Source organism: Ovis canadensis, chromosome 2, assembly GCF_042477335.2.
Source record: "Ovis canadensis isolate MfBH-ARS-UI-01 breed Bighorn chromosome 2, ARS-UI_OviCan_v2, whole genome shotgun sequence".
In the NCBI taxonomy this organism is placed as follows: domain Eukaryota; kingdom Metazoa; phylum Chordata; class Mammalia; order Artiodactyla; family Bovidae; genus Ovis; species Ovis canadensis.
In genome coordinates this window covers 42,290,886-42,316,560 of record NC_091246.1, presented here as the reverse complement: position 1 = coordinate 42,316,560, position 25,675 = coordinate 42,290,886, and the positions used below count along the sequence as shown (strand labels likewise).

The 25,675-nt window shown below is 42.9% G+C and overlaps 1 long non-coding RNA gene across 9 annotated transcripts in view; it reads right to left on the bottom strand.

Annotated features, from left to right (window-relative positions):
• Positions 1-25,675, bottom strand: part of LOC138432592 (uncharacterized) — a 77,379-nt gene that overhangs the window by 43,201 nt on the left and 8,503 nt on the right. For 7 of the 9 annotated variants that reach the window (XR_011253908.1, XR_011253906.1, XR_011253902.1 and 4 more), the window contains exons 2-3: positions 9,551-9,725; positions 8,388-8,485 (exon numbers count right to left, since the gene is read on the bottom strand). This is a non-coding gene — a long non-coding RNA (uncharacterized lncRNA). Of the gene's footprint in view, positions 1-6,700; positions 6,869-8,387; positions 8,486-9,550; positions 9,726-25,675 lie in introns of all 9 variants that reach the window. The other 2 variants (XR_011253903.1, XR_011253901.1) reach the window with 1 other exon arrangement.

The window sequence follows — 25,675 nt, the reverse complement described above, 5'->3', positions numbered from 1 at the left end:
TGGGTTCGATCCTGGGGTCGGGAAGATCCCCTGGAGAAGGGAATGGCAACCTGCTCCAGTATTCTTGCCTGGGAAATCCCATGGACAGAAGAGTCTGGCTGGCTACAATCCATGGGGTCTAGAAGAGTTGGACACAACTGAGCACTCACACACACAGAAACTACACAACATTGTAACCAACTATACGCCAATAAAAATTAAAGAAAAAAGTTCATTTCACCTGTGAAATCTGTTCTCTTGCTTAGGTAAAAAGGACCAGGGAAAGGCCTTATTTTTCCCTGACTAAGGCTGAACAACTGAAGCTTGAGTCTTGTTATCTTAAACCTGAATGTAACCTGAGGTGTATCCATTTGAAAAAAAATGCCAAGTAAGGAATGAAGTTCTCCCAACTTACTGCACTGGTCAGGTGCAATCTGGAGAATTCTGTTAACTTCTGCATTTCACCTTTAAAAGAAATGCTGTCTATTTTATACTTCCAGAGGAGAGACCGGGATGTGGAGAGATCAAGAACTCTGTTTCAAAAGGACTGATCAGCAATCACAAGTCCAGGGAAGATAAAACTGGAGGGGACAGGAGAGCCAAGTCCAAAGCAGTGAAGGCCAAGGTTGGCTCAGAAAGGCAGAATCAGGGCAAAGGGTTGGGGAGAGGAATGCTGGAAGACAGATTTTTAATTTCTAGCAGCAAGAACCTTCTAGTAATTAGGCTGTTTAAACATGAGATGAGCTCGATGAGTCAGGGCCGGGTCAGGCAGCAACCAAGCAGAGGCTGGACAGCCACTCCTAGGAGAAGTACTGCAGGGGGATTCCTGCACTGGGCAGGAAATGAACACCAAGATTCTGTTCTTTTGTAACTCTCTGAAAAGTCAGTCCTATACATCATAAATTAGGGGACAGATAAAAAATTTCAGTGGCTTTTTAAAAACATAGAGAGTTTTTGTTTATAGAAATGAAAACTGAATGATGATCAAAAAATGAAAACCATAGATCATTTTTTCAGGCTCCTTGCAGCACTTTGATTTCCTGTGTCTTTGTGTTCTTCTTATCTCAGACTCTGTTTTCTTTCTTTTACTTCTACCCATATGTCCTTCCATTCTCTTTATCTCTCCTTTTACACAGAAAGTTTTCATTTATGCCATGGGTGGTAGGTCTTTGGAACATATTAGAGGAATTTAAGGTCTGGTTACTTGGAAATGGTTAGAGCGAAAAATCTATAACATCTTACCTAACCTGGTAACTGTTATAGTTCTCTCTTCTCCAACCACATGTTTTGGTCAGGGCCATGTTGGGTTTCAGAAAAATCATTAATGCTCATAATATTACAAGTAAAGAAAAAAAAAAAAAGGAGCAATGCCAGAATGATTCTGGAGGAATATGCACACAAGGACAACCAAACTAATCTTGACACAAAAAAAAAGAAAAAGAAAGAAAAGAAATGAGAACTTTCCATAATACTAGAATTGCCTACACTGTAATTACAATAATTAACATAACGCTGGCAACAGAATACACATCAATTAAACAGAAAAATCCAGAAAGAGACTCAGTAAGTATATAATTAAAGTTCCATTTAAAAACTGCTTAAGAAAAAGAGGTGACTTTCATGAAATGACTAACTCTTTGGAGAAAAAGAGAGTCCCCCCAAATTTCAAAAAGAAACCATGGAAATGGACGTGACTTAGCAACTGAACAAGGTGTCAAAACCACAATAAACTATATGGGCAAATGGCAAAACAAAGAGGAAAGCATTAACAACATACATGAAAAAGACTTAATGTCATAACATATGAAAAGTTGTTACTAATCAATAAGAAAAAGAGGAATGTCTCAATGGAGGACAGAGTAAAGCACACTCAGAAGAAACTCACACTCAGAGTAAAGCACACTCAGTAAATCAACTCAGAAGAAACTCAAGCGTCCAATGAACATGAGGCAGTTGAATCTTGGACTGATGGCAAATTAAAGCTATGAGGTGCTATTTTTAAATCTATCCAGTGGACAACATAATTTTGTTCAATGTAAATGTTTAGCATTGGTTTCAGTTTCATACGGGCTTCTTATACTGAAGTGTGTGTGAACTGATGTAGACTTTTGATAGTATACTTGGCAACACATCTCAAAAGCCTTGAGAATATTTAGCCTCTTTGACAAAGGAAGTTCACTTCTGAGAATTTTTTCTGAAGAATTCCTTAGGGTTATATGCTAGGGTTCCGTTATAGCAATGCTTGCATTGAGCAGAGACTAGGACCAATCTAAATATCTAATAATAGTGACTCAATCAGTTCAGTTCAGTTCAGTCACGCAGTCATGTCGAACTCTGCAACCCCATGAATCGCAAAATGCCAGGCCTCCCTGTCCATCACCAGCTCCCGGAGTTCACTCAGACTCACGTCCATCGAGTCTGTGATGCCATCCAGCCATCTCATCCTCTGTCATCCCCTTCTCCTCCTGCCCTCAATCCCTCCCAGCATCAGAGTCTTTTCCAATGAGTCAACTCTTCTCATGAGGTGGCCAAAGTACTGGAGTTTCAGCTTTGACATCATTCCTTCCAAAGAAATCCCAGGGTTGATCTCCTTCAGAATGGACTGGTTGGACCTCCTTGCAGTCCAAGGGACTCTCAAGAGTCTTCTCCAATACCACAGTTCAAAAGCATCAATTCTTCGGTGCTCAGTAGTGACCATTTAATCAATTTTGACATGTCCTGTGTAGCCATTAAAAATTTTATAGAAGACAATAAATGCTGGAATGGGTGTGGAGAAAAGCGCACCCTCCTACACTATTGGTAGGAATGCATATTGGCACAGCTACTTTGGGAACCAAAGGTTTCTCAAAAACAGAGGTTTCTCAAAAAACTAAAAATAGGGTTGCCATATGATCCTGCAATCCCACTCCTGGGCATATATCTGTACAAAACCATGACTCAAAAAGATACACGCACCCCTATGCTCATAGCAGCACTGTGCACAATAGCCAAGACACAAAAACTACCGAATTGTCCATCGACAAGTGAATGTACAAAAAAGACGTGGTACATATATACAATGGATCGTCCTAACTCTGGGATCGAGCCTGGGTCTCCTGCATTGCAGGTGGATTCTTTACTGTCTGAGCCACCAGGGAAGCCTCTGTACAATAAAATACTATTCAGCTATTAAAAAGAATGAAATAATGCCATTTGAGCAACATAGAGGGACCTAGAGATCATACTAAGTGAGATAAGCCAGAAAGAGAAAGACAAATACATATGATATCATTTATACGTGGAGTCTAAAATACAACACAAATGAACATATCTATAAAACAAAACAGACCCACAAAGAGAACAAACTTGTGGTTGCCAAGGGGAAGAGGGTGTGTGGGGGTGATGGATTAGGAGTTTGGGATTAGCAGTGCAAGCTGTTACATGTAGGATGGATAAACAACAAGGACCTACTGTATAGCACAAGGAACCATTAATATATTCAATATCCTGTGATAAACCATGGAAAAGAATATGCAAAAGAATGTATACATATGCATAACTGAGTCACTTTTTTGTGCAGCAGAAGTGAATATAACGTTGTTAGTCCACTATACGTCAATAAATTCTTTTTAAATGTTGTAGAAGAATATTTCATTACATGGAAAGGTGTTCAAGGTGTATATTTCTGTTGCTGTTGTTACAATAACTCTTTTGTTCTGGTTAGTTTGTTCTTTCTTCAATGGTATACATTTTGAGTAAAAGAAGGACATTTGGAGCTGGAGCAGAAATGTGGCTCCAGGGTGGCTTCATGTCCCAAACCATTCTCCTGGACATAACCCAGGAGCACTCAGCCTCTGGTCTGAAGAACTCCTGGCCACGCTCTGCATTCTGTGTGCTCCATGTTGGTGTACATGGCATACCAGAGCTGGAAGAATGGTCTGAGGGTGAAATATAGCAGCCCAGCCCTCCTGGGAACTTCTCCCTGTCACGTGGCTTCTGTTCCACATCCTCCAGGCCTGGAGCTGTGCAAGGTCCTGGACTGTCAATCGAGTAAAATCCAAGAACTGTCCCATCCTCCAGTTTACAGTAAACATGCCATCAGGCACGGGCGCCCAAGAGCTGGACAGCAATTCCAGGGCAGGCACTGGGGAGCCAGCATCTTTGGGGAGAGACTTGTTTTCCCCTCGTTTCCCCTCCCCTACTCATCCCTCTCCTCTTCTCACCCTCCTCCTTTGTCTCTTCCCTCCAATCTCCTTCCTTATCCTCCTCTAGGGATAGGCCTGAGGCTAATACACTTGGGAAAGGAGAGCCTCTTTGAAAAAACAAGTACAAAATTACAAAATTGAATTCAAGTACAGGACCTTGCAAAGGTTCTGTGTAAGTGAGAGGCCGGAGCTTAAGCTTCATAGTTGTTGTTGTTCAATCACCAAGTCGTGTCCAGCTCTTTGCCATCCCGCGGACTGCAGGACACCAGGCCTCCCTGTCCCTCATCATCCCCCTGAGTTTGCAATACTGTTCTTTACAGCATCGGATTTTACTTCCGTCACCAGATATATCCACAACTGGGTGTCATTTCCGCTTTGGTCCAGCCAATTCATTCTTTTTGGAGCTATTAGTAACTGTCCTCCGCTCTTCCCCAGGAGCATGTTGGACACCTTCTGGCCTGGGGGGCTCATCGTTTGGGGTCGATTCTTTTTGCCTTTTTATACAGTTCGTGAGGTTCTCACGGCAAGGATTCTGGAGTGGTTTGCCATTCCCTCTGCCAGTGGACCATATTTTGTCAAAATTCTCCACTGTGACCTGTCAGTCTTGGGTGGGCCTACACAGCATGGCTCATAGCTTCATTCAGGTACACAAGGCAGTGATTTCATGGCAAATCCACCTTTAATTCTGAATTTGATTTTTATCACTCACATGTATTTCCTTTTAGTTTATACTGTTTATGTATTCCTGCTGTTGCCACTGCCTGAACTACGTTGAATATTGTTTTCCATATTGTTGAGCTTTATATAAATGGTATTCTCCACAACATTTTTATGCAGCTTGTTTTTCTTACTCAGTGGTACATTTGGGAAGTTTATCCATGTTGATGTGAACAACTTCAGTTTCTTTTAATTGCTATATTCCATTGTGTGACTCTCAGATTGTACCTACACTTTCCTGCTGCAGTTTTTCAGTAAGGGCAGCAGGATATGTATATAGATATAGATATATATGCAAGTTGTAAACAAACACACAAACACACTGCAGAGCAGGTAAATCAGTGTCATTTTGTTGTAAGACTAGACTAGAACTAGGTAAAAAAAAAACATAATTTAAAAAAGAATTCAGAAACAATCTTAGGAAATTGGTATACAATATAGAAGCATTTCAATTCAATAGAGAAAAATGGGCTATTTAATAAATAGTATTGAGAGAATTGGATATATATAGATAAAATAAATAAAAGCACAAAATTACAGTTTAGATGAATTAAAAACTTCAACCTTCAAAAATACAAATTATAGAATATTAGGCAAAATGTATAGCAAAATATCATTATGATCCCAGGGAGTGAAAGTGAAAGTGAAGTCGCTGAGTCGTGTCTGACTATTTGCGACCCCATGGATTGTAGCTTATAACGCTCCTCCGTCCATGGGATTTTCCAGGCAAGAGTACTGGAGTGGGTTGCCATTTGGAACCTTAAATAAGTCATGGAAAGCAAAACTCACACAGTAAAAGGCCTAATAATTTAAATCAAATTAATGAATAAATATTATCTAAAGTATAAAAAAAGCATCTGAAAAATAAAAGATACCCCAACATAGAAAACAAACATGATTATCAACCATAGACGGCGGCCCACCAGGCTATGCCGTCCCTGGGATTCTCCAAGCAAGAACACGGGAGTGGGTTGCCATTTCCTTCTCCAGTGCATGAAACTGAAAAGTGAAAGTGAAGTCACTCAGTCTTGTCCGACTTTTAGCGACCCCATGGACTGTAGCCTACCAGGCTCCTCCGTCCATGGGATTTTCCAGGCAAAAGTACTGGAGTGGGGTGCCGTTGCCTTCTCTGGGATAACCAACAAGGACTTACTATATAACACAGGGAACTATATTCAATATCTTGAGATAACCTATAATGGAAGAGAAAAAAAGAATATATATATACTTATATATTGTGGTTGTTTGGTTACTGAGTCCTGTTTGACTTTTTTCAGACCCTTAGGATTATAGCTTGCCACTCTTCTCTGTCCATGGGATTTCCCAGGCAAGAATACTGGAGTAGGTTGTCACTTCCTATCCAGGGGGTCTTCCTGACCCAGAGGTGGAACCCATGCCTTCTGCATTAGCAGGCAGGTTTTTTACCACTGGGCCACCAGGGAAGTGCATATATATATATAATATATATACACAAATATGTATAGCCAAATCACTTTGCTGTATATTTGAAACTAATGCAACATTGCAAATCAACTATAATTCAAAAAAAATTTTAAAACAAAACAAAACCAGACATCCCAAACAACATGAAAGGCAAGCTGAAGACTAGGAGAAAATTTTGCAACTTATATAACAAAGAATGGGTATAACAGATATATGTAGGAAAACAAACAAACAAAGAGATAAACACCCTTTAGAAAAATGAGCAAAGGATATGAATAAGCAATTCATAAAAGAGGAAAAACATGTAAGAAGATGCTCGAACACAGTTTTCATCAGGCGTCTACTAACGAAAATATTGAAGAGATACCATTGTATACCTAATATACTGAGCATTTTGAGATGTCTGGTAGGTGAAGCATTATTGAGACAGCTGAGAATTGGGAACTTCTGGATTCTGTTTTCATACTTCAAGACGGTGGAGCCACTTGAGAGGCAACGTGGGCATAGCCTTGGATCCACAATTTCCTTTTGTAGGAATTTGGAGTCTTGAAACACATAAAAGACACACAGGACATTTATTGCAATTTGTTGGAGGTAGTGAAAAATTGTTAACAATCCTAAATATCCACTCAGGCTTCTCTGGTAGTTCAGATGGTAAAGAATCTGCCTGCAATACAGGAGAGCCAGGTTCAATCCTGGGGTCAGGAAGATCCCCTGGTGAAGGGAATGGCTACCCATTCCAGAAATATTGCCTGGAATTTTCCAACGACAGAGGAGCCTGGCAGGTTGCAGTCCATGGGATCGCAAAGAATCAGATACAACTGAGCGATTAACACTTTCAAGTATCCACTAAAAAGAGAGAGGATAATAAATAAAATACGGTATAGTAATACAATGGAATACTACTCAGCAGTTAAAAGAAATTCACTTGGTCAATATAGCAACACAATTAGATTCCAAAAATACTGCTAAATTACAAAATCACACCTATAGTATAATGCCTCTTATGTAAACAGCACACAAATACATCAATATACAATGATAAGGTTCTGGAGGGCCTCCCAAGTGGAGCTAGTGGTAAAGAACTTGCATGCCAATGCAGGAAACATAGGAGACCTGGGTTTGATCCCTGGGTTGGGAAGATCCCCTGGAAGAGGTCATGGCAGCCCACAGGCATATTCTTGCCTGGAGGATACCCCTGACAGAAGAGCCTGGTGGGCTATAGTCCATGGGGTTAAAAAAAAGTTGGACAGGACCTAGTGACTAAACAACAATACATATTTTTTTTCCTAAAATTTTCACAGTATTTGCCCATCACATTTGCAATAGGAAACCAGTTATGTGTCAAGGATTGTTGAAAGTTCAAAAATTCTTGAAAGGTTAGCTTTCAGTTCAGTTCAGTTCAGTCGCTCAGTCGTGTCCGACTCTTTGCGATCCCATGAATTGCAGCACGCCAGGCCTCCCTGTCTATCACCTTACCTTTAAATACACCCTCCTTTCTTCCCCCACCAACTTAAATACATAGCACGTGTTTGGGAAGACTGGCATGTTTTATTGCAAAATTAGGTACATTCCCCAAACTGTGGAAGTAGAGAAAAAGGTTCTGGGAATTATTTAGCTTAGTTTAGGGGGATCAGGGGAAATAGCTCTTATTTTTAACTCACCGATGTTCCATTAACCAGGACACTCCAGAGACTTAAGATTTACTGACAATCAATGTTTAACCACGGTTAAATTTAGCTACTTTCTGGGGATGAAACTTCTCAAATAGCGGAGAGATTTTCATCTCTTTTACATTTTTACATTGTAATGATCTGGAGTAGAAAACTGTCTAGAATGTTTTAGGTACTTCTCTGCCTTCTTCAACAGAAAAGAGCATCAAGTTTCAGCTTTTCCAACTTTGCTATTTCTAAAGGTTGCCATATGGTACATTGTCAGGATCTGTCTTATAGCAACACTGTCTTTCCTGCTAAGGCTTTAGAAGTCAACTTCTTGGAATTGTTTGTAAAATAATCAGTGTATGGGGCTCACACAAAGAGGATTGCCTCAGATAAAAGAACATACAAACTTCATGGCATCTATTCTGGCTTTTTCACAATCCGCCTTTTCCCCTCCTCTTCTTTCTGGTGTTCAGGGACATTTTGAAAGTGCTGGCTGCAAGCCTGGAAGGTGATACAGGTAGAGAAGAAAGAACAGGATTATTTCTTGTAAAACAGTGATGTCTATCAAGATCAAAGCTTTAGCTGTTGGCACAGGGCTATTGCCACAGAACTGAGCTACCAATAGATGAAATGCAGGCATGTGCTAAGTCGCTTCAGTTGTGTCTGACTCTTTGCCACCCTATGGACTGTAGCCTGACAGGCTTCTCTGCCCATGAGATTCTCCAGGCAAGAATACTGGAGTGGGTTGCCATGCCCTCCTCCAGCGGATCTTCCCAACCCAGGTGATCGAATAATTCTAAATGAAGACAAAAACCATAACCTTATAGCAATTGTACAGCATCTGCTAGAAAATTTTGTGATCTTATACAAGAATTTCCCAAGATACAGCAGGTGATTATTAATGAAGCCTTTGTAAGTAATAGCCTTATGCTGCTGCTGCTGCTAAGTCGCTTCAATCGTGTCCGACTCTGTGCGACACCACAGACAGCAGCCCATCAGGCTCCACTGTCCCTGGGATTCTCCAGGCAAGAACACTGGAGTGGGTTGCCATTTCCTTCTCCAATGCATAAAAGTGAAAAGTGAAAGTGAAGTTGCTCAGTCGTGTCCGACTCTTAGCAACCCCATGGACTGTAGCCTACCAGGCTCTTCCGTCCATGGGATTTTCCAGGCAAGAGTCCTGGAGTGGGGTGCCATTGCCTTTTCCGAACAGCCTTATACACACATACAAGTGTTGTGCTCAGTTATGTCCAACTCTTTGTGACCCCGTGGACTGTAATCCGCCATGCTCCTTTGTCCATGGGATTTTCCAGGCAAAAATACTGGAAAGCGTTGCCATTTCCTTCTTTAGGGGCTCCTCCCAACCTAGGGATTGAACCTGCATCTCCTGAGTCTCCTGCATCGCAGGCAGATTCTTTACTCACTGAGCCACCTGGGAATAGCCTTGTACATCTGAGTAAGGTGGGAGTCCAAGAGGGTTCATACAGAGCTAGACCTATAATCTCAGGCCTACTCTTTGTAAAACCAGAAAGGGGAAGGGAACAGAGGGTATGAAATGGAGCTACGAACCTCAGGAATCACAGGTAAGTTCTTTTCTTATGCACGTGCCATTTTTCCTCCTATTGCAATAATCAGGCAGCAACACAGAGAAGTGATGATTCAGAACTACATTCCAAGGTTCTGAGTCAGGAAGTTAAGGCTCCATTCGATGTTATCAGTTAGCTGGGGGTGGTAGCGACCAAATCTAATAAAAACACAAAGGACAGAAGTTTCAAATTTCTTTCAGAAGGATTGTGCTTACTCTAAAGAGTACAGGAACTGTGCAAATTGCTCCTGCCATGTGTTCATGTGAGATAAACTCACAGAATGCTGTAGCAGAGAGATGGCCTGTTCAGGTATCTCATAGAGAGATACGATGTTCATCGCTAGCAGACACAGAGCAGATGGTGGCTCCGAGTGAGTTGATGTTGTTGCTCTGAAGATTCAGAGGATGGAAATGAAAGCATAGGAGTTAGGGATAGACGGGCTGCCTCTCCCATCTCCCTTTGCCTCAGTCCTTTTTCAGTAAATGAGGAAGCTCATCCTTTCCCAGCCTTAGAAAAGGCAAAAATAAATGATGCCTGTGGAAGTGCTTAGAGTTACTTGGAAACAAATGTGACTGTGTTAAAATGAAGTATCATATTGTCTCTGTCTGGGCTTCCCTTGGTGGTTCAGTAGTGAATCTGCCTGCCAGTGCAGGAGACACGTGTTTGATCCCTGGCTCAGGAAGATCCCCTGAGAAGGGAATGGCAATTCACTCCAGTATTCTTGCCTGGGAAATCCCATGGACAGAAAAGCCTGGCAGGCTAAAGTCCATGGGGTCGCAAAGAGTCAGACACAACTGAGCAACTAAACAACAATTGTCTCTCCCAAGAGACCTAATCCTTGTAAGAGAACAGGAGAAAGTTCTTTGGTTTATCAACTGTTCCCCTTTAGGGTAAGCTCAGTCTGAAGGTTGGTTCCCATTCTAGGAGATTCAGAACAACCACAGCCTTGGGGGGATATTGTGAATATGCCTGAACTCCTAGAATATGTGTCCTGGAAAGGGTCTGAAGATCACTTCCCTCATTGCATAGACACAGAAATGAGGCCCAGAGAGGTGAATGGACTTCTCTGAGGTCACACGGCTTTTTTCAAATACACGGCTTCAGTTGATGAGCCCAGGGCCCTTTTCACAGACTTTCTCAAAGTGGGGTCCTCTGAGAGTGCATGTCAGAATCACCTGACATGTATATGGGGGCACCAGGGACGTATTGGTGAAGAGAGTTGATTATATAAATGCACATTCCCTGACCTGAATCACAAGCTTTGGGAGCAAGTACCTGAGAATCTGTATTTCAGGATGAAACAATTCTTTTTTTTTTTTGGCTGCACTGAGTCTTCATTGCTTCACGCGGGCCTTCTCTAGCTGTGGCAAGCAGCGGCTACTCTCTAGCTGCAGTGTGCAAGCTTCTCTTTGCAGTGGCTTCTCTTGTTGTGGAGCATGGACCCTAGGCACATGGGCTTCAGTAGTTGTGGTGCATGGGTTTAGTTGCCCCATGGCAGGTGGGATCTTCTTGGACTAGGGATCGAATCTGTGTTCCCTGCACTGGCAAGTGGATTCTTAAGGATGTCAAGGATGAGGGAAGTCAAGGACGAGGCGATTCGTACACAGCTCTGCTTTATTTCAACAATACCTCGAAGTGTAGCTTCTAAATTGCCTACTTAAAACGGCCACACTTAAGGAATCATCTCCTAGGGAATGTGGAAAGGACACATGCTATTAGTTGCCACCAGACAATGCCATGTCCTCAATTAGCTACGTTGTATGACAGTCAGTCTCCTGCAGGGCACCGTCATCTCCTTGAATGTTCTGAACAATCAAAGCACATTTGGGAAACAAACACAGCTCATGTGGTCCCTTTAAGAGCCTCTCTTTGCCTGGGTTTGGGGATGGGTGTGCTCTCCTTTGCAGGTCACTCCCAGCTTATCTTACTGTCCCCGCCACCTCTCTGAGACATCTGGTTTCATACATGTGTCTCTGGCCTGAAAGTAGATAGATTCTGATACAGGGCTGAACCCACCCTTCCCTTAATCAACGCAGAGTGACTTGTCAGGTCCATGGGAGATAAATAAAGCTGAGATCGTCCCTGTAGAAGCCTCTTGGGAGGTTAAATAGGGTATGTAAACAAGTGATGGGGTTGCCAGCGGCTTCCACGTAATGCCCATGAAAGGCTCTTTGCACAAGGACATCAGCTGGGCTGGGCATGTCCAAGCAGAGTTCATCTGAACGAGATGAAAACCTCTGAACCCAGCTGGATCCCTGGTTACTCCGTAATGGCTCAAGGTTAGAGAGGATCTGTCTCTTGTGTGCTCACGCACTGGACTTCTCCCTTCCTGCCTCCCAGCGGGTCCTTACCGGGCTTCAGAGTGCCCAGCTGTATTACTTTCTCCTCTGCCCAGGCAGCAACAGCAAAGATGGAGCCAGATTTCAAGAGAGGCCCCGTCGTAGAGAAGCACTCATTAAATGACAACCTTCATGTCAGCAAAACCCCAGGGTGTAACAAAAGAGAACTGCAGAACTTCCCTTTGATCTGCACCTATTTTTTAAAAAAGGTAGTTTTTAGGTTTGCGGAGAGGTCAGAAAGGGTTGTTATTTTAATTTCTCTGAAATCTGCTCTAGAAAACAAAACCAGAGGCTCCAAGGAAGCAGGGGCCTGGTGTTCCCCCAAACTCAACTCAGTGTCTAGCAGCTAAGACAGTGCTCAAAAACGTGTCAGATAATAAGCCACTGTCTGGAGGTGGGACTTCCCTGGTGGCTCAGTGGTGGAGAATCCACCAGCCAATGCAAGAGACACGGGTTCTATCCCTAGGTTGGGAAGATCCCTTGGAGAAGGGAATGGCTACCCACTCTAGGATTTTTGCCTGGAGAATCACATGGACAGAGGAGCCTGGCAGACTACAGTCCATGGGGTCACAAAAGACTCAGATATGGCTGAGTGATCGAACAACAACAATCTGAGGGTGACCACTGGAGACACAGCCACTTCCTGCTAAATGGCATTCATTGACACACGGTGACTGATCACACAGTCCAGGGTATGAGCTGCAGACTTCCAGATTCAGCAGCCCTGCTTCTGTTGGTGCCTTGAGAGTATTTTGATGATCAGGGGCTGATTTGTATTTATCAGACTCCCCAAATTGATGTGTTGGACTGCAATGCCAAGTTACCCAGGAATCACAGTGAGAAACAAATGTGCTGGGGCCTCACGTGTCCTTTTTCGGTGAGCTAATCCTCCTAGAAACCAAAGGGTGACCAGATGGTGACCTAGTGAGCAGACAACCAGAACCAGGGAGACCAAATGAATCAGATTTCTCAGGGCAACAAGATAAGTAACAGGATTTTACACAACTGCCCAGCCAAAGGCAGACTTCCCTGGTGGCTTGGAGGTAAAGAATCCACCTGCAAATGCAGGAGACACGGGTTCGATCCCTGAGTTGGGAAGATCCCCTGGAGAAGGAAATGGCAACCCACTCCAGTATTCTTGCCTGGGAAAATCTATGGACAGAGGAGCCTGGCAGGCTATAGTCCATGGGGATCGCAAAAGAATCTGGCATGACTTGGCAACTAAACAACAATAAAACCAGCTATAGGCACCAAAATATAGCCCTGGATCAGCGCTCATGACTCCAATGTGTCCTGGTTTCTAGGGGGCTGTCACAGGAGGGGACATTGAGGCTTTGCAGAGGGTGCCTCTTCCTACCTCTCTGCACAGACAGGTGCTGCTGAGGTTTCCATCTCTGACTCTCCTTTCACTTCCAGATTTCAAGACCATTTCTGAACAGCCCATTGTTTTATTCCCCCAGTTTTATTGAAATGTAATTGACACAGTTCTGTGTGACTGTTAAGCTGGATGCTTAATGACTTGAAGTATGTATGTTGCAAAATGTTACCACAATAAGTTTAGTTAACATCCATAACCTCATACAATTACACAATATTTTTTATTCCTGATGAGAGCATTAAGGATCTATATCTATTACTAACTTTCATATATACTATACAGTGGCGTTAATTGTAGTCATCACATTCCCAGGACTTATTTATCTTGTAACTGGAAGTTTGTACCTTTTGAGTCCATCCAATTCCCCTCTCCCCTCTACCTCCCGGAAACACAAATCTGTTCTCTTTTTCTGAGTTAGGTTTTATTAGAGTCTACGTCTATATGAGATCATGTGGTATTTGTCTTTTTCTGTCTATTTACTTACAGGTGATGCTAGTGGTAAAGAACTCGCCTGCCTGTCAGATGTAAGAGACACGGGTTCATTCCCCTGGAGAAGGGAATGGCAACCCACTCCAGCATTCTTGCCTGGAGAATCCCTTTGACAGAGGAGCCTGGTGGGCTATAGTCCACTGGGTCACAAAGACTCAGGTTTGCAAAATGTCGGACACGACCGAGTGACTTAGCACCCACACATGCAATGCATTTACTTAGCAGAATGCCTTCAAGGTCCATTCTTTTTTTTTTTTCTTTAATTGGAAAATTGTTACTTTCAATCCATTATCAGTCAGATTTTGGGAACCTGGGCATCCTCCCCTCTCTTTCAGGTGACAGCCTACCTCTGATGTGAGCAGACTTTGGACCTATAACACCCAGAAGGAAGCTAAAGTTCCTCCTTGCCAAAGTGGTGAAGGGTATCGCTCTGTAGCCACCCCATGCCCCCTCACCAAGTACTGGCATGCATGCTCAGTCGTGTCTGACTCTGCAACTCCATGAATTGTCGCCTACCAGACTCCTCTGTCCAAGGAATTTTCCAGGCAAGAATACTGGAGTGGGTTGCCATTTCTTTCTCCAGGGGATCTTCCCCACCCGGGAAGATAATCTGAGTCTCTTGCATTAGCAGGCGGATTCTTTATCACTGTGCCACCTAGGAAGCCCCCAAGAACTAACTGATAACAGTTATAAATCATATTTCTAGATAGAAGATCAATTTAGGGATTTTTTTGTTTGCTTCACCTTTTCCTCCCTCTACCCTCTCAGTGCCATGGGTATATTACAAAGAGCTTAGATGGATGTAGGTCAAAACCTCTAAAGTCAACTAAGGAGGCCACTGCTACTGAGAAATTCACTAGCATGGACTGTCTGATCTGCCTGAGGAGTCTCTGGTTTCTTTGGGGAACAGAAATCTTCACTCTGTGAGATCCAGCACATGGCAACAGAGAAACAACCACCCAGAAGTCACAGGGAGCAGAAGACCATGCAATCAGAAGGAAGTGACGATCAGAGAGCACCCAGGACAGCGGTCAGTGCTTCCAGGCACTGGATGTTTGTTGACTGACTGTCTGAAGGACTGAATGACTACTTGAATAACCCAACCTCCTCGTTACACAGAGGAGGAAACTGAAGCCACAGCGGATGTTGATTCTGAGTCACATAGCATAGCAATGGCACCTGGGACTGGCTTGTAGGGGACCTGAGTCTCAACTCTGTGCTCGTGTTATCACAATGATGGCAACCGGAAAAATTAAGGAGAGCTGGGGTGGAGTGAAGGAAATAAGGAATCATAAAAGAGTAAAATGACTTAAAATACAGGCATACCTTGCTTTATTGCATTTGCTTTATCAGGCTTTGCAGATATTGCGTGTTTTGTTTTTTTTTTTAATGAATTGAAGGTTTGTGGCCACCCTGCAAAGTCAGATGATGGTTTGCAGTTTTGACATAATGTTATGTGTGTGTGCTCATCATGTCCAACTCTTTGCAACTCCTTAGACTGTAGCTTGTCAGGCTCCTCTGGCCACGGAATCCTCCAGGTGAGAATACTGGAGTGGGTTGCCATTTCCTACTCCAGGGGATCTTCCCAACCCAGGGATCCCCTTCATAGTTAATAGACTACAGTATAGCATGAACATAACTTTTAAAAATTAAAAAAAATTATATTGGAGTATAGTTGATTTACAGGTGTATAGCAAAACAAATCAGTTAGGAATATACATGTATCCATTTTTTAAAATTTTCTTCCCAAGCAGGCCATTATAGAGTGTTGAGTAGACTTCCTGAAACATGCCTAATCTAAACTGAGATGTGCTGTGAGTATGAAATATACACTGATTTCAAGGACAATATTAAAAAAGGGTAAAGTGAGCTTGTGGCACAGTGTTAAAGAATCTCCCTGCCAATGCAGAAGATTCGGGAGACCTGGGTTCTATCGCTGGGTCGGGAAGATCCCCTGGAGTAGGAAATGGTAATCTACTCCAGTATTTTTGCCTGGAAAATCTCATGGACAGAGGAGCCTGGTGGGCTATAGCAGACATGACTGAGCAACTGAGCATGCATGCTTGAAAAAAGAATATAAAATATCTCATCATAAATATATTGAATAAATTGGAATAAACAACATATATTATTAACATTCATTTCTCTGTTTCTTTTACTATTTTTAATGTGGCAACCAGAAAATTTTAAATTACATTCATGGCACTGTATTTCTATTGGGCAGTGCTGGTCGAGTCTGCTTCAAAGCATTTAAAGACCATCTCAAATACAGAGTGCAATGCTCATAAAATTAAAACGGGCATTGAGTATATGGAAGCAGTTGTGTTCTCCAGCCATTATTTTCAATCACCTTTTAAGTAAAGAAACATAGAGGTGGTGACATGGAAAATTGTGATGGAAATAGCAAGGTAGCCTGCTTCCTGCTTATTACTCAGAGAAATTGACCCTGAAAGACAATAATGATACAGTCAGTGTTGGTTCAGGCTTTACGCCTCTCATAGGACATCTTGACTTTCTTAACATCCTCAGAAGCTATTGGGGGCATTTGATGCCCCCAGGGAGGAGGAATAAAGAGTAGGGAGGCAGTATGGAGTTACTGGAAGACCTGGCTAGCTCAGTGCAGCTTCATATAAGTCACCAAGCCTCTAGGTTTCACCCTCGGTGCAGTCTTTGTGCTATACCACAGTGCTGTCTCTGGAGTCCCCATCCTCAGCCTTAGAACCCGGAAGGGCTTGAGCACAGACTGGAGATCTGTATGCTTCCATTTCCTGTTTATAAGACGGAGACTAGGACAGTGCTTTCTTACAAACTGATAGAGACTCAACAAGAGAATGCATGCCTAGTAAATGCCTCCAAAATGTTAAAAATAAATAAAAACTTACGAACTGAAAAGGATCTTAAAGGCCACTCAGTCCAACTCCCACCCAAACTCACGAGTGCCCATGCATTTCCCCTCATATCTGGTCTCCCTTTGTTCACTGTCAATGGTGGGAATCCTATCATCTCATAGCGCAGACCTTGTTTGTTTGTCTTTAAATTATATTTTATTGTGATGAAGTAGCATACTGTTACCATTTTAATCATTTTAAAGTGTACAGTTCTGTGGCATTGAGTACATTTCCTTGTTGTTATATGAACTTCCCACCATCCAGCTCCAAAACTTTTTCATTATGTGAAAGAAACTGTACCTATTAAACAATAACTCCTCATTCTTTTGTCCCCCCAGACTCTGGTAACCATCGTTGTTTCTGTCTCTATGAGCTTGACTACGTTAGGTATCTCAAGTAGATGGAACCCCATAGCATTTGTTCTTTTGTGTCTGGCTTATTTCACTTAGTGTAATGTCTTCAAAAGCAGAGACATTACTTTGCCGGCTAAGATCCATCTAGTCAAGGCTATGGTTTTCCCAGTGGTCATGTATGAATGTGAGTTGGACTGTGAAGAAGGCTGAGCACCAAAGAATTGATGCTTTTGAACTGTGGTGTTGGAGAAGACTCTTGAGAGTCCCTTGGACTGCAAGGAGATCCAACCAGTCCATTCTGAAGGAGATCAGCCCTGGGATTTCTTTGGAAGGAATGAGGCTAAAGCTGAAACTCCAGTACTTTGGCCACCTCATGTGAAGAGTTGACCCATTAGAAAAGACTCTGATGCTGGGAGGGATTGGGGGCAGGAGGAGAAGGGGATGACAGAGGATGAGATGCTAGATGGCATCACTGCCTCGATGGACGGAAGTCTGAGTGAACTCCGGGAGTTGGTGATGGACAGGGAGGCCTGGCGTGCTGTGATTCATGGGGTCGCAGAGTCGGACACGACTGAGCGACTGAACTGAACTGAACTGAACTGAATGTCTTTAAGAGTCATCTATGCTGTAGCATGTGTCAGAGTTTCTTTCCTTTTCAAAGCTGTATAATATTCCATGGTATGTGCATACCACATTTTGTTTATCCATTCATCTGCTGATGGACACTCAAGATTTTTTTTAGACTGTTTTGATGTGGATCATTTTTAAAGACTTTATTGAATTTGTTACAGAATTGCTTTTGTTTTATGTTTTAGTTTTTTGGCTGTGAAGCATGTGGGATCCTAACTCCCTGACAACCTGCACCCCCTGTATTGGAAGGGGGTAGTCTTAATCACTGGACTTCGATGGAAGTCCTGACCCTCAGGTTTTGAATGTCTCTAACTATCAGTTCTGCCACCAAGTTAGCTCAGTCGTACCTTCCTGTGACTTAAACCCATCTACCCAGGTCTGCCCTTGAGCGAGAGCATCAGCTGGGTCCCTGCCCACAAAAATCCCTGGATGTGAACCACCACCTCCTCAAAGACTGAGCAGTGTTTCCTAATTTCCAGACTTTCTGCCATTGTGGTTTAAGTCTTCGGATCCACAAGTTCTTTGGACTGCAAGGAGATCAAACCAGTCAATCCTAAAGGAAATCAACCCTGAAGGACTGCCAATGGAAGGATTGTTGCTGAAGTTGGAGCTTCAGTACTTTAGCCACCTGATGCAAAGAGCCGACTCATTGGAAAAGACCCTGATGCTGAGAAAGATTGAAGGCAAAAGGAGAAGGGAGCAACAGAGGATGAGATGGTTAGATAGCATCACCAACTCAATGGACATGAATTTGAGCAAACTCTGGGAGATGGTAAGGACAGAGAATCCTGGCAGGCTGCAGTCCAGGTGGTCACAGAGAGCTGGACATGGCTTAGTTACTGAACAACAACACTGATATAGAGGGGCTTCCCCCGTGGCACAGTGGTAAAGAATCTGCCTGCCAATGAAGGAGATGCAAGAGACATGGTTTCGATCCCTGGGTCAGGAAGACCCCCTGAGTAGGAAACAGCAAGCCACTCCAGTATTCTTGCGTGGGAAATCTCATGGACAGAGGAGCCTGGAGGGCTACAGTCCATAGGGTCACAAAGAGTCGGACATGACTTAGTGACTGAGCATGCATACACAAAACTTCCTGATCTCGTGTTCAAAATGAACTCACCCTAAACACATACATGTAGGAAGCTTCTCGTATTCAGAAGGAATGACCGTAACCTGAACTGACTTATACTCTACTCCAGGATTAACTTCCCTTTCCTTGACCCTTTACTCACACAGCTGAAGAATGCGTTGCCTTTTCTTGGCAGCCTTATTTCACCAATTCATTTATTGAACAAGTTTTATTGGTTGCCTTGTAAAGGTGAGGCAATTCAGTTAGTAGTTTAGAGCTTGAACTCGGAGGCCAGATTTCCTAGGTCAGAATCCGAGATCCATCCTTTACAATGAGTCATTGGACTTCAACTTCTCAGGGCCTTGCTTCCTTATCTATAAAATAATATTAACAGAATCGGCCTCACTGAGTGGTTGTGGGGATTACATGAATTAGTGCCCAAACATGAGAAGTGTGCCTGGCATTCAATAAATGTGCTATTTCTCTGCACAGGGCACTGTGCCAGGTGCTGGGGGTAAGCAGTCAGCCAGGCAGACCAGCTCTGGACTCTTTGTGGTTCCCAGTCTAACAAAATGGTCAGACAAGCTAACCATTACATGACAACCAGAATTTATTCATGGTTTGTTAAAGATATGTTTTTAAGTAGAAAAACACCTACTACACTACAGGGTATGAAGTCTTATGGAAAGATCGCAGGGTGAGGTGGGGGCGCAGCAGGGGGGCACCTAACTCACCCCCACTGATTCACTTACTCACTAAGAATAAATTCTTATTTGTGCAGCCTCTATGAAGAACTTATGGAGCTTCCTCAGAAAACTAAAAACAGTGTTGCCATATGATTCAGGAATCCCATATATTCTGGGCATATATTCTGAGAAAACCATAATTTGAAAAGATATATGCACCCCAATGTTCATTGCAGTACTATTTACAATAGCCAGGATGTAGAAGCAACCTAAATGTCCATCAACAGATGAATGGATAAAGAAGATGTGATACATATATATATATATATATATATACACAATATATATACATATTATATATATATACACACAAAATGGAATACTAGTCAGTTATAAAAAGAAAATGACGTAATGCCATTTGCAGCAACATCGATGGGTCTACAGAAAATCATACTAAATGAAGTAAGTCAGAAAGAGAAAGACAAATATGTGTAATCTAAAATACAACTTATATGTGTAATCTACACTTATAATAATAATCTTATTACACTTATATGTGTAATCTAAAATACAACACCAATGAGCTTACCTATTAAACAAAAACAGACTCACAGAGAGAACAGACTTGTGGCTGCCAAGAGGGAGGGGTTGTGGGGGAAGGATGGATTGGGAGTTTGGAGTTAGCAGCACAAGCTATTATATATATGTACATCTGAATCACTTGGTTGTATACTAGAAACTAACACAACATTGTAAGTCAACTATATATCAATAAAGTAAATATTTTTTAAAAAGCAAAAACTATACTTATTGAGTTCCTATTATTAGGTATGATTGCTGATTCTGGGAAGTATCTATGAACCAAACAGAAATCTCTCTCCTGGGAAGCTTACATTCTACTGGTAGGAGACAGACAACATAAATGCAACTATAAATAATAATAATTAGTCTGCACATGAATAAATAATAAACACAACTCTACTGTCTGTTGGAGGCAGAGCAGGATGATTCTTGATAAATTGTACATCGTACATGATTGACAATTAGGACTTTGGGATGACTCCAGAGCTTTTAGCTTGAGAACTAGAAGCAAAGCTGTGAGGTCAGGATGCTTCCCTGAGGAAGTGGCATCTAACTCGGGATTGCAAGGACAAACAGCCACTATCCAAGTGAAGAGAGGCAGGAAAAAATCCAGGCAGCTGTAGCTTGTCCTCAGCAGACTGGCAACTCCAGTATCATGTAAAGTCATATCAGTCCAAGAGGACTCCATCCTGCCTTGTATGTCCACAAGGCTCAGGATTTAAGGGTACAATTTTATGTTTTTACAGATTTAAAACACAACCTTGACTTTCAGCCTTCCAAGGAGCTACTCCTCCCAGTATTGTGTCTTCTAAGGGGTTGATAAGTTTGCAGTCCATGACTTTTTCCAGTAGTTGATAAAAAAAAATAGTTGAACCAAACTTGGTCAAGGACAGCGTACTATGTCACACCTTTCTTGCTTATATTAGCCCTATTAATCAACCTCCTTGGGTAGGACAGCTTACAAATCAATCCAACCATAAGATAATGTTACATGGCCTACATTTCTCCATCTAACTCTACAATAACAGCCCTAAGGGTCAAATGAGATAAGATATGAGAAAGTGCTTAAAAGTTCTCCACAACTGCTAAGTGGTTCTATGAATGGTAACTATCATTGGCCGGAAAAAAAAAAAGGGGGGTGGGGACCAGGGAAAGAAAGAAAGGGAGGGGAGGGAAGGAGGGAGGAAGGAAGGATGGAGGGAGAGAAGGAAGGGAGAATGAAAGGAAGGAATAAAGAAAACTCTCCGGAGTTCAACAAGCTGCCATTGCTTAGCATGACTTGGACACCAAACTTCTGGGAATGGAGAAACATGGAGATTAAATGAGCACACTGCTGCCACAGCCCAGGTGATTAAATGACAGAGCAGCTTCTCTGTATTTCCCTCTGGATAAACGTGCAACATTGTAAAAAACCTCACACCTGAGTAAGTGCACAGCCTTTTAAAAGAAACATGCTTTACTCACACCAAACTGATGCGTTTTGAGAGAAGGCTATAGCTCTTGAAGTGACTTTTGTGAACATGACGCAAATGGTGAGAATCTGAATTGGTCCTTTTTATGATCTTATGGGGTGTCCCACATAGCTCAGTGGTAAAGAATCTGTCTGCAATGCAGGGGACGCAGGAGGTGTGAGTTCAATCCTTGGGTCAGGAAAATCCCCAGAAGGAGGAAATGGTAACCCACTCCAGTATTCTTGCCTGGGAAATCTCAAGGACAGAGGAGCCTGGCGGGCTATAGTTCATAGGGTTGCAAAGAGTTGGACACAAATTGAGTGACTGAGCAAGCAAGTAAGCAATTATCATGTGGAAAAGTCTGTTAAATCAGGGGTCTCCTATCTCTAGAATCCAATGCCTGATGATTTGAGGTGGAACTGATGTAATAATCATAGAAATAAAGTGCACAACATATGTAATGTGCTTGAATCATCCCCAAACTACCCTCCACCCTGCCCCAAGCCCGTGGAAAAATTGTTTTCCATGAAACCGGTCCCTGGTGCCAAAAATGTTGGGGACTGCTGTTAAATGCGGCAAGTCGTGTTCATGTCCTCATTAAATATATTTGCATGTATCAAAAACATTTTGATAAAAATGTTATAGACCTGCATTTTTGGAAAAAAAAAAAAAGAGAACACTTAAAAAGCAAAATTAATCTTCATCTCCTGCACTGCAGGCAAATTCTTAACCACTGAGCCATCAGTGAAAGTGAAAGTGAAGTCGCTCAGTCATGTCCGACTCTTTGCGACCCCATGGACCGTAGCCTATCAGGCTCCTCCATCCCTGGGATTTTCCAGGCAAGAGTGCTGGAGTGGATTGCCATTTCCTTCTCCAGGGGATCTTCCCGACCCAGGGACTGAACCTTCATCTCCTGCACTGCAGGCAGATTCTTAACCACTGAGCCATCAGAGAAACCCCCAAATATATTTATAAATATATATATATACACACACATATATATATATATACATATAAAGCATGCTTTATATTTCTTTTTTAATCCTACAACATAGGAATTAATGTGTCCATTTTACAATTGAGAAACTAGACCCAGAGATGCTAAGTAATTTTTCCAAGGACACACAGCTAGGTAGTAAGTGATATGTCAGGACTTCTGAGTTCAAAGTTCACCTTTTCTGCTATGCTCCGTTTCCTCCTCGACTGAGTAAACACAAGCCAGTTACTCCCCTGTTATGTGCGGGAATCTGTGCTAGGTTCTGGGTCTATAAAGGAGCATAAACCAGAGACTCTGCTTTCCAGGAACTAGGACCTAGGACCTAGATGGGGGACTAAGGTGTATACTGAAACAAACTACAGTACAAGGAAGTAAGTGATCAATTCCTGTAGGTGAGGTAGCACACACTCCTAGAGAAGTTCAGTGAAGAGAGCTGTGTAGGGGCTGTCAGGTTCAGGGGAGGCTTCTTGGAAGAGGTGCTTTTTATCAATTCATTTGCATTTATTCAGTCAGAGCCTACTTTGTGCCAGGCATGGTGTTAGGCACGGAGGATAGAGCTGTGAAGATGTGATATCCAGTGTCTGTTTCCTTGAAACTTCCAGTGTGTGTGTGTGTGTGTGTGTGTGTGTGTGTGTGTGAGAGAGAGAGAGATAGAAAGAGAGAGCAAGAAACAGAATAATCAAATAAGATAATTTAAGAAAGTAATCAGTGCTATACATTTAAAACAAATGATCATGAGGCTTCTGGGTGGTCTAGTGGGTAAAGAGTCCGCCTGCCAGTGAGGGAACGCTGATTCTATCCCTGGTCTGGGAAGATCACACATGCTGCTAGACCACCAAGCCCACGTGCCACAACTGCCGAGACTGTGCTCTAGAGCCCATGCACTGCAATGAAGAGTAGCCCCCACTCACTGGAACCAGAGAAAACCTGAGCAAAAGCAAAGACGACCCAGGGCAGCCAAAACAAAAACAAATAAAAAAGAATCAACATTTTAAGAATGAGATTGTGGGACAGGTTTACATTGTTCTTTCTGAGGAAATGACCTTAGAGTTGAAATTGAAAGACCAGAATCTGTCCATGGGAAGAACAGGCCCTGGAGGTTCCAGATATGGGAATATCAGCTCCTAAAGAGCTCTTCCTGGAGAAGGCAATGGCACCCCACTCCAGTACTCTTGCCTGGAAAATCCCATGGACAGAGGAGCCTGGTAGGCTGCAGTCCATGGGGTCGATAAGAGTCGGACACGACTGAGCGACTTCACTTTCACTTTTTACTTTCATGCATTGGAGAAGGAAATGGCAACCCACCCCAGTGTTCTTGCCTGGAGAATCCCGGGGACGGGGGAGCCTGGTGGGCCGTCGTCTATGGGGTCGCACAGAGTCGGACACGACTGAAGGGACTTAGCAGCAAAGAGCTCCTCCGCTATGCTCAGCCATTTGGAAATATGACATCTATGCTTCCTGGAGGATCATGAACACCAAATCCTTTACCTTTCCCCAAAATTTTTAAAAATTATTTACTTTATTTTTGGCTGTGCTGGGTCTTCGTTGCTGTGTGGGCTTTTCTAGAGTTGCAGAGAGCTGGGCCTACTCTCCAGCTGTTGTGCCCGGGCTTCTCAATGCTGTGGATTCTCTTATTACAGAGCACGGGCTCTGGAGCGCCAGGTTCAGCAGTTGCAGGGCATGGGCTCAGACGTTGTGGACCCTGGGCTCTAGAGCACGGTAGTGTCGCACAGGCTTTGTGGCTCCACGTGGGATCTTCCTGGACCAGGGATCGAGCCTGTGTTTCCTGCGTTGGCATGCGGATTCTTTACCACTGAACCACCATGGAAGCCCAACAAATTCTTAATGATGGTAGGGCTCGGTTTGAAACTGCCCTGTGGAATCTGGCAAATAAGGCCGTGTGCTAATGTGCTGTGTCATGTCAACATGACTAGAGAGGAGCATTGATGACTATTGATTTTTACCGAACAGGCATCTCAGATAAGACTAATGACAGCAATAAAGGAGTCTTATCAGCTTCCAGGGTTATTTCAAAAGCAGGTGAACGAAAAAGTACTGAATCAAACACCTTGGTTTTTACCCCAGTTCTGCCACTATCCACTCCTGTGTCCGTGGACAAGTTATTTTACCTGTTAGATTTCTTTGGTCACTTGTGGGTTGGGTTTATGTTGTTGTTTAGTCACTAAGTTCTGTCCAACTCTTTTGCAACCCCATGGGTTTATAGGCTTTGTCATATTGCAGGTCTCTTCTACTTCTCAAGCTTTGCAAATCCACACTCCCAAGAAAATTGTAGCACCTTCCTTTAGCATTTGTGACATGTGCTTTGGAAGAAAAGCAAATGTCCCCTTTTTCTCTCTTCTCCACCAACTTTCTGCGTTCAGAGCCTTGGGAGCTATAGTTTAACTTCTTGGAGATCACAGATGCATGCAGAATTTTAATGTTATTTTATAGGAATATGGACTTCCTTTGAAGGAAATGCTTATTCCTGCAATAAATATTGATTGTTCACTCAATTTACATCCTCAAGGAACTTAAGACCATATAACTGTAAGAATAAACGGAAGGTTGGGAGAGTCATGAAGGAGGCATGAAAGAGTGGTGGGGTTCAGCTCACTTCTGAGGGTCAGAGAAGGCTTTCTGGAAGGGGAAGCATCTGAACTGAGAAGTGAGCACCTTTGACAGGTAGAGACCTGAAGAGCCCTCCCTTTGGAGGGTGTAGGACCACGGGTTTAGGGAGGATGTTCATGGATGGGTACTTCCGAAAGTATTCCTGCCTGGAGAATTCCATGGACAGAGGAGGCTGGCAGGCTACAGTCCATGGGTCACAAAGGATTGGACACGACTGAGTGACAAACACTTTCTTTTTTCAGGGATGGAAAAGCAAGGTCTGGCTAGACGTACAGTGACCATATCCTAGTTTCTCCAAAGCTACCTTTTTCTGTCCTGGTGGAATTCTCAGAGATGCCCCTTGTCACTCAAAAAGTATCCCAGTTTGGATGATAAATTACATAGTCACCATAGCTGTAAGTGACATTCTCTCAGAGGCCTGATCTTCCCCTGGCTGAAAGGATCCAAAAGAAGAAGAGTCAGGAATGACTGAACTTGAAGATCTGTCACCTGGTAAAACAGAAGTAAAATGTACAGGAAAAAGTAGCATTAGAAGGAGTTGCCAAGTAGGAGGGAAGATTATGAATTCAGTTTTAGATCTGAAAGATTCAGCTGGAGAGCAATCAGCACCTCATCGGG